At 42.1% G+C, this 14,034-nt stretch overlaps 1 long non-coding RNA gene across 1 annotated transcript; it reads left to right on the top strand.

Annotated features, from left to right (window-relative positions):
* The first annotated feature begins 2,251 nt into the window (after positions 1 to 2,251).
* LOC135239670 (uncharacterized) lies at positions 2,252 to 6,341 on the top strand. The gene is made up of 3 exons (XR_010325450.1): positions 2,252 to 2,489; positions 3,981 to 4,125; positions 5,085 to 6,341. It is a non-coding gene; the product is annotated as an uncharacterized LOC135239670 (long non-coding RNA).
* The last annotated feature ends 7,693 nt before the right edge of the window (positions 6,342 to 14,034 follow it).

A 14,034-nucleotide genomic window follows, 5' to 3' on the forward strand; every position in this document is an offset into this window, starting at 1 on the left:
TACCTCTACTCGCCCATTCCAGCAGACACTAGACTCCAGTCAAAACTCATCACCGCAGCCCTTTTTGAAGTCTGAGGAAGCGCTGACCTCACAGCCACCAGATCAAGGGTTTGCAGGTCACTGTAAGTCACCAGGGGTCTGTCAACATGTCCACTCACTGAGTTCAATTAGATAGCCATCATTAAAAAAAAATACCTGAAGCACGTCGACTTAATTTCATAACTCATTGGTTCTGCAGTACCTTGTCTGCTGCTCAGTACCATAGAAATAGGTACCAAAGCTAAAGGGTCGCAACTATCCTGAAATGAGTGATTGCTCTTTCAGTTTTTTTTTGTTTTTTTTTGCTTTACACTCATTTCTAAGCCCATGTTTCAGTTTTTGAAATTATTAAAACACCACTTAAAAATGCTAACTCGGACAATGCAAATGGGAAACTGCAACATGTGTCTTCCATTTTGCATGAAAGTGAAATCTTTTCATGAAATGATAATTTGTTGAATCATCTGAACAGGACAAGACATTGCCATGATAAGTAAATATATGCTAAGGTACACTGTCAACTCTGATTGTCCACTGCCTATCAGAATAAAAATAGAAGAAACAAATCAAAGGGTCATGTTCAAGATTAATTTACTGTTTCTCCAGCCATCAATATTGCAGTACATAGAATATCACAGCTACATATTTGCCTTCACCTCAGACAAAAAAACGAGTGATGTGGCAAATTCATGTGGGAAATCCCTGCAGTATTACCGTACAGTATCTTATTGCATGTATCATGCATACACGTTTCCTCCCAAAGAAAATGTCATAATGGGATTTGTGGAAAGGGGAAGTTGATAATACAGTGCCTCCTGATCTGTATCATTTATTATTATATTATTGCATAACCTTCACCCCTTCCTTGACTTGCACGTTGCTGCCCAGAATTACTGTAAGACCAGCTTACCCGGAGCTACAAGGCCAGCACTCTAACCTTCAGCACTACGCAGTAGCATCCCTGTTCCATTTCAGCCTTTTGAACAATGGCAATTGTGTATCGCATAATTTCATAGAGATGAAGCAATTATTATTGAGGACGAATTAATGCATTATAGAAAGAAATTGAAATTTTTAATTGAAAAGAGAATTTGAAATTAAAGAATAGATTTCAAGATAATGAAAGGAGAATCCCAATGAAACTGTTTTGCAGAAATTTGTTTTATGAGATACTATAGTACTTGAGTCAATAGTTTTGGAACTGAGCTAAACGTTAAAAAAGATCCACATTAGCAACAGAAAAACTGAAACCTAGCAAATGGTTTCTATTATTTATAGAGAGAGAACCTTCTCCTCTCCGTGTTCGTTTTCTTTTCCCTACTTTCCAAACTGTAAGGCTTGTCATAAGCACACACCGAAGTGCTGTGGAGTCTCTGCCCGTGAAGCTGCTCAGGGTAAGACTGAGGTGTGGTGGAAGGGGACGGTCTCCGATGTGTCTCCGCACAGGATGCAGTTTTAACACTGCCGTCAGCCTCGCCCCCCTGTTTTTACTGCTTCCTGGGAACTTTGGCTCCGGACGCATGGAATTCCACCAACTGTTTCTTTCCCAAGGTCTGTGACTACCGCAAACAAAGCTGAGTAAGAGCGGGAGGGAAAGCGTGTCCCTGAACTGGCCACACGACCAAACCGACCCCGCATTTCAGCACAGCTCATCGCCGCTGCACCTGTGTGCTACACCAGCCAACTGCACTGATAACCCTGCTGAGACAGTCCCACACCTGACCACATTTCATTCTCCCCTCTCCCTCCCTGCCTCACCCAACCACCCAACAATCCTTCCCAATTTCCACTCCAACTTTTAAACCTCCACTGCCTGGTCAGTTCTTCAATCTGCTCCACTTTCGCCCCATATCTTCCAACCACTCCCACCTCCACCCTTCTTTGTCCATTCTTCATCCCCTCATCCACTACAGAATAGCCTTTTCTAGGACTGGCTGCATGTCATGGCTGCGTGGCCATCGACCTCCTGAGCGCTGACAAACACACCGCAGGTTAATGACCAGGCAAATTCTTTCATGTGGGAGTGGGAAACAATTGGGACATTCAGTTCTGCTCATTGCAGGGAGCATGGGAGGGGCAGGGATGGTGTCGGAGAGAGAGAGAGAGAGAGAGAGAGAGAGAGAGAGAGAGAGAGAGAGAGAGAGAGAGAGAGAGAGAGAGAGAGAGAGAGAGAGAGAGAGAGAGAGAGAGAGAGAGAGAGAGAGAGAGAGAATCCACAGGGAGCCCAAACATTTTTGATTCTTTTGGCCATGGCTTTCTGTATGCAAAGCCGAAACATTCCAATAGTCTTATTTCTAGGCTGATAATACTACAGCTGCAATTATTTTCTTCAAGGTCATTGTCTGCTGACTAAGGAAGCATTGCGGAATTTCAACCCCCCTTTGTTCTGAAGGGAAAAATAATATCTGGATGAAAATCATCTGGATAAATATTATTTCTCAGTCTATGACGTAAGTGATCTAAACAGCTTAACTAAAATAATAAACTGTGTGTGCTCAAATAGAATTCTGCTAACATAAGAATCAGAAGAGAAGCACTTGAACACTGTCATGGGGACACATTCCACTGTGCCACTCTTCCAGAGTGGAGTATTCTGTGGGATATCAGTTTACTCTGCTGAGGTATAATTTTACCCTCCTGTACTGCATTTTCTAGCTCTCCCATTTCCAATGGATTCTCAAAAGATGAACATCTAAATATATTACCAGCTGATTTTGATGTAGGTCGGTCAGTTAATCAAAGTCAGAGTTAAGTGAAAGGGATGGAAAAAGGGAATGGGACCTTAAGGTCATAGTGAAGGCAAAGAAAAAATCTTTGAATAATGTGCTGTTAAGACGGAAAACCGGTAACTGCTGAATATACGGGAAAATGAGGTGCGCACTCCCCTTTCCCATCCCATTGTAGTGAGAAAGGAATGTACGTGGCGCGTACAGAGAGCCTGAGTGTTTTCTTTTAAACTGGTGAGATGTAGATGTGCGATAAGCACGCGGTTTCTCATTACTGCTTACCATGTGCAGCGTAAGCCCCAGGCCCAAACGTGCGCATCATAACCACCGGCCTGACAGCTCACAGCCTGGGGCCCTAACGTGTGCCTGTGGGACGCTGCAGATCATATCTCCCTGCGATTACTGTAAACAGGGAGTGCAGAGACAGCACGTTAGGCCAGCGCACACTCGCAGTCACACTGGGGAGAGGTGAACTCTGCACCTGCCTGCTCTATTCGCCTCAGCGAAAACCTCAGAGAGAGGGGGGGGGGTAGAGAGAGAGAGAGGGGGGGGAGAGAGAGAGAGAGAGAGAGAGAGGGAGAGAGAGAGAGAGAGAGAGAGAGAGGAGAGAGAGAGAGAGAGAGAGAGGTGGATTTGTATGTGTGAAATTAACGCTGAATACAGTACGACTGTACTGACTGGACATACACCTTTCATAGTTATACACTTTCCTGAGACAGATCTAGGTTGAGTATTTAAAATAGAGGTTTAAAATGATTCCATTTAATATGATAGAGATATATGTGCCCCTCTACACATGGGTCAATGGTTTTATAGAATTAGATAAGTGTACACATAACCAGGAATACTGTGATCCTTCTTGCTTTATCTTTCGACTCATTTCACAGTTGGGGGGGAACAATATTGAAGCCTCATCTTAAAGGCTGATTCTACTCACATTTATTCACTTTATATTTCAAACAAAAACCAAAATAAAATCATTTGGTTATCAAGACTTTCTGGGACGCTCCTTAATTATTCATAATCTTTTACAAATGTTTTTGTTTGTACAAAAATCAGATGCTGAAATTCTTTTGATGCTCCTTTTATTTGAAAGATTTTTAAAGTTTTTATAAGAAGCAAAGATTGACAAAAGCCTGCTCAGAAGTTTCATTAGCTAACAACAAAAAAAAATTGAATGCCGATGTTGACTTTTTGTCCAATATTCCCCCTCAGGTCAGAAGACAATGGAACACATTCCCCTTTCATCTCTTAGCATATCCACGTGTGGAACATCTATTCAGACAGACCCTTCTCAATTACCACTGAACGCTGATATCTCTGGACTAAATGAACCTGGAGAATTAGAGCACCTTTTATGGTGAGCATTTTGTATAACCCCCACTGCACCCACCTCTAACACACACACACGCAATATACACAATACACAATACGAACAATTCATTTTGCAATTTGCAGAACAGATAATCAAGTGGTATTTATGATGTCTGATCACCCCATGGTCTAAAATCACCCATCTGTACGCCTACGTGGGGCTAATTAGCTTCTTCACACATTGATTGCTTATTCATCCACCAGAAAAAAAAAACACTTTCTTCTCTCCCCACACAATTCAGCATTAACCTTCTACACTTGTGTAAATTGGAGCGTGCCTTCCTGGGGGAGTCTCATTGTGTCGATGCCTTAGCTCTCATGTAAGATCCATTTCTATTCTTAGCCAGGGTTGTTCATCACCTCAGCGCTAATCGCATCCTGCAGGTTCAGCTGTCTGGGGGGGGGGTGATGAGACAGGGGGGCTCTGTTTGCTGGTATATGTATGAGACCCCTTCTGTTGAGCCAGGTCTGACCACACAGCGTCCTGGTAAACCCTGTCCGCCACCCTTAATACCTCACTGATGCCATGTCCTCACAGCGCTGGCATTTATCAGCAGTGTGCCCTTGTTTGCTAACCAGCGCTACACCCACCTGAGTCTTGCCTAAGCAGCCAATACACCTTCCCAAAACATGCTCCTGCAAGCACGTTCAGCACAATTAAGCCACGGGTCTCCAAAAAAACAGACAAAAGAATGCCAGCTGAAATTAATTATGCAAAAGATTTGGATAGATATATTTCTAATAGTACCCATTTTCAATGGTATTTCACAAAACTATAATAACTCTGTGCATCCTGGAAAATCTATGGACATTGTGTACACTGAATGTACGTTCAAAGTTATTAATGATGAAATGCCGTACATCCCTAACACTTTTCTTACATTAGGCTATATATCAAACGTGAAAGAAGGTGAAAGGAGTTTTTTTTTTCTTATCTCTTCTGAGGTCTAATGAGGAAACCGAATGTAACTGCCACAGAACAAAGAGAGGGAGCCGGTTTGTGAATGGCTGTGAGCCGGGGCTATGGATCGGGAACGGGCGCTGATCTCCGCGCAAGCCCCGGATCCTCGGCATGTCACCGCGGCCTGGAGATCAGCGGGGGCGTGACGTCACCGCGGAAGCGAGAGCGGAGGACGAAGAATCTGGTGGTAATGAGGGATTATGTGCGGATTAGATCCCTTTATTAAGATGTTTTTGATCCTCATTAGGCCGTTCCTCATATCTGTGCATTGATTCTCTCTCACTCAGCCCATCCCAGCCCAGCGGTGGGGGATTCACTCTCTGATAGCTGAAAATAAGAAAAGAAAAGTTAAATGGGCCACAAACTTAACCTTTTAAAAAGATAGTATTGTTTTAGAGTTTGAATGCTGCAATGAGAAATCGAAAATATAAGGCACATATTTTAGATATACCGGCATACATTTATGAAGGTTCATTTTTTAATAAAATAGAACAATTGCAACCATTTATGACATTTCTATAAATGTATAAAATTACACATACATATTACATTTAATATACCTGAAAGTATTGTATTTTGGAAAAACACAAGGATAATTATTGATATATTTTCATATACACACATTGCATTTTAATATGGGTATGGGTAAGATGCTTTCTTTTCGCAATTTGGAATTCCGATTTTGGCATTTAGGGACATTTAGGGTCGAACTCATTGCACTGTTTCCTGTCACTGTTCTTTGCGTCTCTGTGCCCACGCTGCGGATCTTTGACCATTAAACCCGATCCTTTATCTGTGCAGACAGACATCTGTGTTGTGAGCGCGGAGTGTGTACAAGCAGACATGTTTACGGGCGCAGGATCTCTCTGCTATTGTTTTTCAGAGAGAGAAGAGGGAGGAAGTGTGCAGTCCAGCAGCAGGCAGAGTCCGTGTATTTCCAAAGTCAATATTGACGGCCTATCAGGAGTTTAGATAGCCACTAAGCAAACACTGATGGCGGCTTTAACACCTCAGAATCCAGTACAATGGTGGGAGTGAATCGCAGAAATTCCTGGGCTCGTAGAAAAAAAAGAAGCATCCCAGAGATTAACATGGAGGCCCAGGGATGGCCAGGACATTTGACAGAGGATGGGAAATGGCTGCTACAATCACACCGGCAAGAGATGACTGTGGCCCAGAGCCCAGGCCGACTGAAGGAAATAGTAACACTAAATCGCCAATGTGCTGTTGTTTTTATTAGATATCAGGAAATGATTACGAAATAAATAACAGACATTGACTAAGACATTTTGTTATTTACATTTCAATTTCTTTCTACAAACCTTTCTACATTTCTTTCTACAAAACTCAAGCATGAAGATCTTCTCAACTATTGCCTCTCGATAGAATCTATTTCCACTAATTAATTTTATACATACCAGGGTATTTTCTAGCATTGAACTATCTCACATATCTAAGTATACGATTTTACAATGATACGAGGGGTGTAGATTGCTATCCCATACAATGACTCCATAAACAACGGTGAGTGATATTATCTAATGTTTTATGTTCTGTGAACTTCCCCCGTGAAAAAAGAAAAATTCCACATTCAGCACGAGGTGTGTTACTCTTCCCTGTCCTGTGCGGGTGCCAGGGGTGTGAACGGTGAGTGGCTGCCTGTCAGCACCTCCTCGCCCGTTCTGGAAGAACGGCGCGGCGGAGGAGACAGATTCGGCAGATGAGGGGCTGAGCACTGGGGCTAGCGGGGGAGCGGCGGAGGTGTTCCCTGAGTACGCAGCTCGCTCCCGTTCCCACGCCACGGCCTTCTCGGGCACCTGCCCCGACATGTTGACCGAAACCAATTGGCTCGGTGGAGTGCGTTTCGAGCCCCGAGGGCGTGGGGCAGGTTGGGACGGCGTCTCACTTAAGACCAACGGAAAACGGGCGCCTGCCCACAGCGCACCAATGAGAGGAGGCCGCCTGCGCTCCAGCGGCCTGTCCCAGCCTGCAGAGAGGATGAGGAGGAAGAGGACACTCGGGACAAACTGAATTAACACCGCCTCCCTCCTCAGTCAAGATGAGCTTAAGCTCAAATGGCCCAGCTCAGCATTAAGTATATCCCACATAGTATGAACTAAAATAAAAAGTAAATAATTACTGGGCGGACCTATAAAGATATTTAGGTAATAAGCCTGCTGAGGAGAACATCAAATAAGCCAGCTTTTGTGAAATTCCTGTTCACACTATGTGGTTAGTGGTAGTAAGCACACAACACATTGGACAGTCAATCACAGAAGACTTGTGTGCTGTTGCTCAGCGTGGGGGCTGCCCTACTGCAGGTGAGATCAGAGGTCATGGAGCGGGGTCAGCAGGTGCATTTCTGTCCTAGCACCTGTAAAGACTGACCATCGATGCCTAGAGCACCAGCATGCTTACAGAAAATATATACTCACACTAATCCCAAACCGTAAGACTCGAGGCCTGCTCAACACAAGACTCCTAGAAAGCAATGGCAGTTGGCACAATGAGCTTGTTAGACACAGTGATGTCATCCTCATAGTCAATTATATAGCTTAGTCTCAGTCTGCAGCGCCAAAGGCATATATTTTGGCATGCCATTTTGTCATATGTCTGCCATGAGTATGCAAAGCTGTGTTCATGTATTTCATTTCTTTATTGTCAATTTTTTCAGCCTGAAGCATGATAAATCAGGCTGGTTAGTCTGGGTGTGTGACTCTACTCTCCACTAGTGACAGTCTGTACAGGGGATGATTTTACAGCAGCAGTGGCTGTGCTGCCTCCCTGCGCTGTTAATATTAGCACAGCCTGGTATGCTTAGTAATGCAGTATCCATACACCATGACTGGCACACCAGTCTACTAAATGCATCCCATTCCCAACCCCTCAGTACCGATGGTCTGTTGCAGTGGTCTCCACTGCCCATGTTGCACACAAATGCTGGTGCTCCGGTCCGTTACGTTAGTGCTTGTTATCCAAATAGTGGTGCTCTTGTGCTTTGCAGGATTTGAGTGTATTTGATCCAGTATTCCATGGACAGATCTTAGGAGTTGTGTATGAAGAGAGAACGTAATGCCAGAACCGTATTTCCAAACAGAAGAGAGATGTCAGGAGAATGCACACAATTCTAGCTTTAATCAAGTGGCCCCAACATAAGTCAAAATAAATAAATAAATAAAATAATAAATACGAAATATTCTTCTGAGACAAAATGTACACATTAATCTACCGGGCAAAATGTACAAATGTACAAAAGTCAGGACTGTTCTTCTGCTTTAGCCTGGGATCAGTTTCCCATGTAGAGTAATACACAAATCTCCTATAATCGTTAGGGGCGTGAATTGAAGCGGTTTCGTTGAGATGCCATCAGCTCATAAGACAACAGCAACAGCACCTGGAATAGACTGGCGAGCCATAAAGTGTCCTGTGAAAACTCAGGCCTGTACGAGTCTGCACAGGACACCCTACAAATCTGCAGGGTCTTCAGCCAGGAACAGAAATCCTTACAAGTCCTCTCTTGGTGAAGATGACATCATCACCACATCCTGGGAAAGGCAAATAAACGTATCCTTGATCCTCTCTAAAGACATAATCTCACACAAATAAACGCGCCAAAGTCATGCATCTGGAAACAGGGGTAATTATAACATACTGTATGCGCTGCTTTCTGGGCCCCCCAGCAGAGCCTGGGAGTGAAATGTGTTCAGGCATAGACCCACTCTCCCACTGCAGGCCGTGTACATGTACCATGTTTCTAACCAGGCTATAACCGGGGAGTACCTGCTGAAGCTGTCTCTACTCAGAAGGGAAAGATCAATGTTCTCTGCACTGCGTCTAGGCTTCAGAGACATTTACTTATCACCCCTCTTTTGAGTCAGAAGATTTGCTCACTATTTCTTGATTAGAATACATTTTTTGTGTAAGCCTGGTCATACACAGGCCTTGGTCCCCACCTTCACGACAGCCCACAGGTTATTTTTGTGTACTGCATTAAGTTCTTCCATGATAGATCAGGGAGAATTTGAATGGAGACTCAAGGCAACTTTGTTGCTGGAGATTCCTTTAAAATATGTTTAGGCCTCAAGAACACTTCCTCCAAAAAGGGCTGGGGCTAAACCGCCATTGTTTGAAATGTGAAATGTTTTGCCATTTGGCCTGAAGAAATGAACTATCAGTCCTGTCGTGAGTGTTTGACTCTTGCGGAGCTGCTCGTTGTTGTTATCTTCTCACTCCTCCCACACTTGGAAGACGAGCATCACTGGGCGCACTCCATCCATGGAGAAAAAAATTGCCGCGCACAAGATACCATCATTTGGATTTTTTAAAAAATAAACAAAAAGACAATCACCAACCAAGCATCACACTCTTTGTGTTTATGGCAGACCTGCATTGGACAGTGATTATAAGAAGGGGCAAACAGCCAATCAGTTACAGTGCTCACGCAGTAATAACCAGGAGGTTGTGTGGGGTGATCTGGGAGGCCAAAATCCTCAATGCATTTTTCTCTGGGTCTTGATTCCAACTCATGTTGCATCTTCTTGTTGAGTGGTCATCACAGTTTGTTTGCACATTTTTCATCATGGGTCCCCTTTGGAACTCTTATTCTATTTTATGCATTAAGGTCCTTACTCTAGTTTAGTATAATTAAAACACATGATGAAGACCAGTCACCCTCCCTATTTCTTTACTCCAAGCACTCATCCTCATTGTCTTTTTCAGTGCTTGCATTGGGATATGCACTATGGGAGTGGTCAGGGTTTAAAATTCTTGTGGGAGCACTGCTGTCACTTTTTTTTATCTCCACAAGTAACAGTACTCAAACAACCCCACTGAACATCCATAAACTGAAAAAAGTGACTTTAAAATAAGCAAGATGGAAAATTCCCCAATTTCTGGGCAAGAACCTTAAAAATGATAATGGATAATTCTGAATAATGAATAACGCTGCCTAATAAAACAAGACTTGAAGGAGTCTCCAGAGCTAGAAAGGAGTACACTTGGCATGGCTCACGTGAGCCCGTTTCTGAGAGAGGTTCTTGCTGTCCAACACCGGTCTGGGAGCTGCTCTTTATTGGGTTGACCACATCCGCACATGGCTATGCAAAGAGCAACCGAGCGACAGGAAGCAGCCGTGAAAAAAAGGAGAAATGTGACTTTTGCACAAGAGCTTCACGAGGTGGTCACTTCAGCATTCAGAATCCTCGTCGTCTGGTGGGAAATAAGTAATGCCTAGGAGCAGCATTGAACTGAATTTCCTATGAAACCAGCACGAGGAACAGTGTCATGTGAGGCTTAAGAAGTGTACTTTCAGTATGAGCAATGTTGTGTCATCAATTATCTTACACAACAACAACATCTTCCTTTTAAATCATGCCAAAGAATTAAACAACAATCCCCATGCATGCAAGCACTTATACAGCTTTGGGAAGAACATCAGGGTACAGTAAATGGTCTTGCAAAAGACCAGGTCATTTGTTGACTCATCTGTTTGTCAGAATCAACACACTTAGCAGAAATCATTTTCAAAATGTTGTATGGATTCCAGGAGGACATAATGAAGCCCCTTTCAGAATGCTCTGCTGCTGATGTGGCCCATTCTGTCCTGAGAGACAGTGTCATGGTGAAAACCAGTAACAGCCCAGTGAAGCCAGGATTGCAGCTCCTGGTTTTCAGTAAAAAGTCCTATCTTCCCTGCAGCTGTGAAAGCTCTCTCCCAAAGCTTTGTTTATATACCAACAGATACAATATTAAGTCTCTGACTTTAATCTCTGCGAGAATCACTAAACATAAACAAATAAGACTTCATCACTTAATCAGCCCTTTTCTGTAAACCTGTCTTTTGTTGGTTTGAATTGTATATTGTATGAATGCAATTGATAACACGGTTTTCATTGTTTTAGCCTTTTATTTTTATTAAATAGATTTGGTTTTCTGTAATGCATCATCATCTTGTTTTTAATGTCTTTTGTCTGTATAACTATGCCCTTACCCTTCTTGTAGATAGAAAATCATATGCATATCTTTGCTAACACATGATTGTCATAATTTCTTGCTGCCCAGAGATACAATATCTGTCTGAAACAAATGACAGTGTTCAGAACTTAACGGCTCAAATGTCAACAATGTGTCACCATATTTATTCTGTTTTGACACATCCACACTGATTCCCATAAGAATTCGCAATACAATTCAAGGTTCAGCTTATAAAATGTAAAACTTTGCATGGTGGGACCCCATCCTTTATTTCAGGTCAGAAATTCCCAAAAAAAAAATATTATCTTCACTGACAAAACCTGTTAAAACACTATTTCATTTTGTCATGTTCTTTTGAATGTCATATATTTGGCTCCTTAATTAATTTTTTTCTTCTTTTTTTTTTTTACAATATACTGTATATATTTTTCTAAAAAAAAGTGAAATGTATTAAGAAAGAAGAAAGATCAAGCTCGAAATTCTATTTATATTCTTTTCATTTAAAAATAACAAGAGGAGTTTGGGCAATTTAGACATGTAGGTAAGGTAAAACCAACATGCCCAAGTCCCTCATGCAGAGACCTGTTCCTTCCCTTTCAGTCAGTTGTCTTCAGAGTAAATGGAGAAAGAGGGCATTTGTAAGGAAGAGCAGAAAGTATGTATTCAGATGTAATAATGTCTGCACCAGATTAAACATCCTAATGCACTTTTTTCTTTCCTAGAGGAGATTGGGCGGGCGCCCAGTGCTTGACATGAATACTAACCAAATACACACCTCCACACTTATCATTCTGAGTCATAAATATTGTTCTTCTGGGCTGAGTTATTCACAATGATTCAGAGTTTCTGCTCACAAACTGGTGAGAAGCACGACACCTGGGTGTGTTTTCTCAAGTGAGCCTTACTACGTGTGGTGGCTTTTGAGTTACACCAATGCTTTGTTTGAGAGCTCCTTTAAAAATAGAAACATTTCTGTTATTTTGTGAATAAAAAACTCTTATCCCCATCAATTCTAATCTAAATAGCATTTACAAAAATGACATTCATCATTCTGATATGATGTTCACTGGGAAGTGACCCTTAAAAAGAACTAAAGCTGGGAGTGGAACGCCCCCCAGGGGCTGAACCTAGACATTATTGGAAGTGCGGTTCAACTGCCCTGTAGTGCCCTCAGGTGGTAATAACATGCAAGCACAGCTGCAGCAAACACCAACAAGGTTCACAGTCCCTTTACAACAAAAATATTTACAATATTTTGGCTATGCTGAATTCTCATTTTTCTTGAAAACAGAAGGTTGTTCTGATACTTTCAACATTTAACTAAATCTAGCACACTGACATAAACACTGGTTTATTGAGAAGTATTAAACTTTTGCATGAAATGTAAAATATATTGAACTTTGTATTGGTAAATCAATTGAATAATGTATAGAAGTATATTGTGTAATATTTTGATTATTACACATCAGTCCCAAACATTACATTACATTACATTACATTACAGGCATTTGGCAGACGCTCTTATCCAGAGCGACGTACAACAAAGTGTATAACCATAACCAGGAACAAGTATGACGAAACCCCTAGAGAGAAGTACCGGTCCAAGTGCAGGGAACAACCGCATAGTTCAACTTGGACCCTGAAGGTTAAACTGATTAACACTAACACAACGAGAACGGCAACAACGCAATCTATGGAAAAAATACAAGCAGTAGTTAAGACAGTTAATGCACCTAAGTCACCTACGAAACAGCTGCCTAGTTACAACCCTAAGCTTACAGTCATTTACAGGGGGGTAGGGAGGGATGGGGAGAGGTGCAGCCTGAAGAGGTGAGTCTTCAGTCCTCGTTTGAAATGGGTCAGTGTCTCAGCTGTTCTGACCTCCACAGGGAGGTCATTCCACCATCGTGGGGCCAGAACAGACAGGAGACGTGTTCTGGAAGTGCAGGTGCGAAGGGGGGGAGGTGCTAGGCGTCCTGAGGTATCAGAACGGAGGGATCTGGCTGGCATGTAGGGCTGGATATATGACCCATGGCTCTTGCTTTTTTGGGTGACAGTACTAATCTCCTTCCTAAATAGGTTATTCTTCTAGAAAAAAAGAAAAAAAAAACTTTTAATGTAAATATATTTTGCAGGCCATGTAAAACTGGACTTCCCACCAGCAATAAATCATGAGTCTAGTGAATAAAAAATAAATAAAAAGTCTCCTCCTTCAGAGATGAAGTGCTCAACTGAGGGATGATAGCAGTTCTTTTCAGCTGATGTGGGCTCCCTTAATATTATATTGGAAATATATTTGGAATGCCTCCATATAATTTAATGAATTATTTCATATACTGAATCATATTTTTCAATACAGATCAATATATTATGCTGCATAAGGGACATGCACCTTGTCATCAGCTAGGGTGGAATTTCAGAATGAATGACATCAGGAACTCTGTAATGCAAGAATTAAATTTTGGAGTGATCAACAGGCCATTGTTTAATCAACTTATTTCCCTCCGAAACACATGGCAGAGTGAATTGTGATATTTTGATCATTTCTTCATTCAGTTCCGGAACCTTCCTTAACAACAGGCGTAATTTCCTCATGGCTCACTGCGTTGAGCAAGTAAGCTGTGAGAAGTGAGGAACATGATACAGCTGCTTCATCTCAGCAAGGTCTGGCATACCTTTGTCTTTAACCTTGACACTACTATTTTCTGTGTACACTGGTATCTTACCAAAACGTTTCTTTCTTTTTTCCCACCCTACACCTTTTTGGTGGCACATTTGTTTTGTACAGCATTATGGACCATTAAATAGTTGAGAAGATTTTTGCCTCCTTAAACCTCAGTGTGGACATTCCTTTTGTTTAATATCAGTGTGCAAGCATTTTCTATATCTCATCGTATATCCATTTAGCTTACGCACCTGATTAAAAGATATTTTTTGGACTTTTTGACAAGAAAGCAAACT

Source organism: Anguilla rostrata, chromosome 14 (assembly GCF_018555375.3).
Source record: "Anguilla rostrata isolate EN2019 chromosome 14, ASM1855537v3, whole genome shotgun sequence".
Lineage (NCBI taxonomy): Eukaryota > Metazoa > Chordata > Actinopteri > Anguilliformes > Anguillidae > Anguilla > Anguilla rostrata.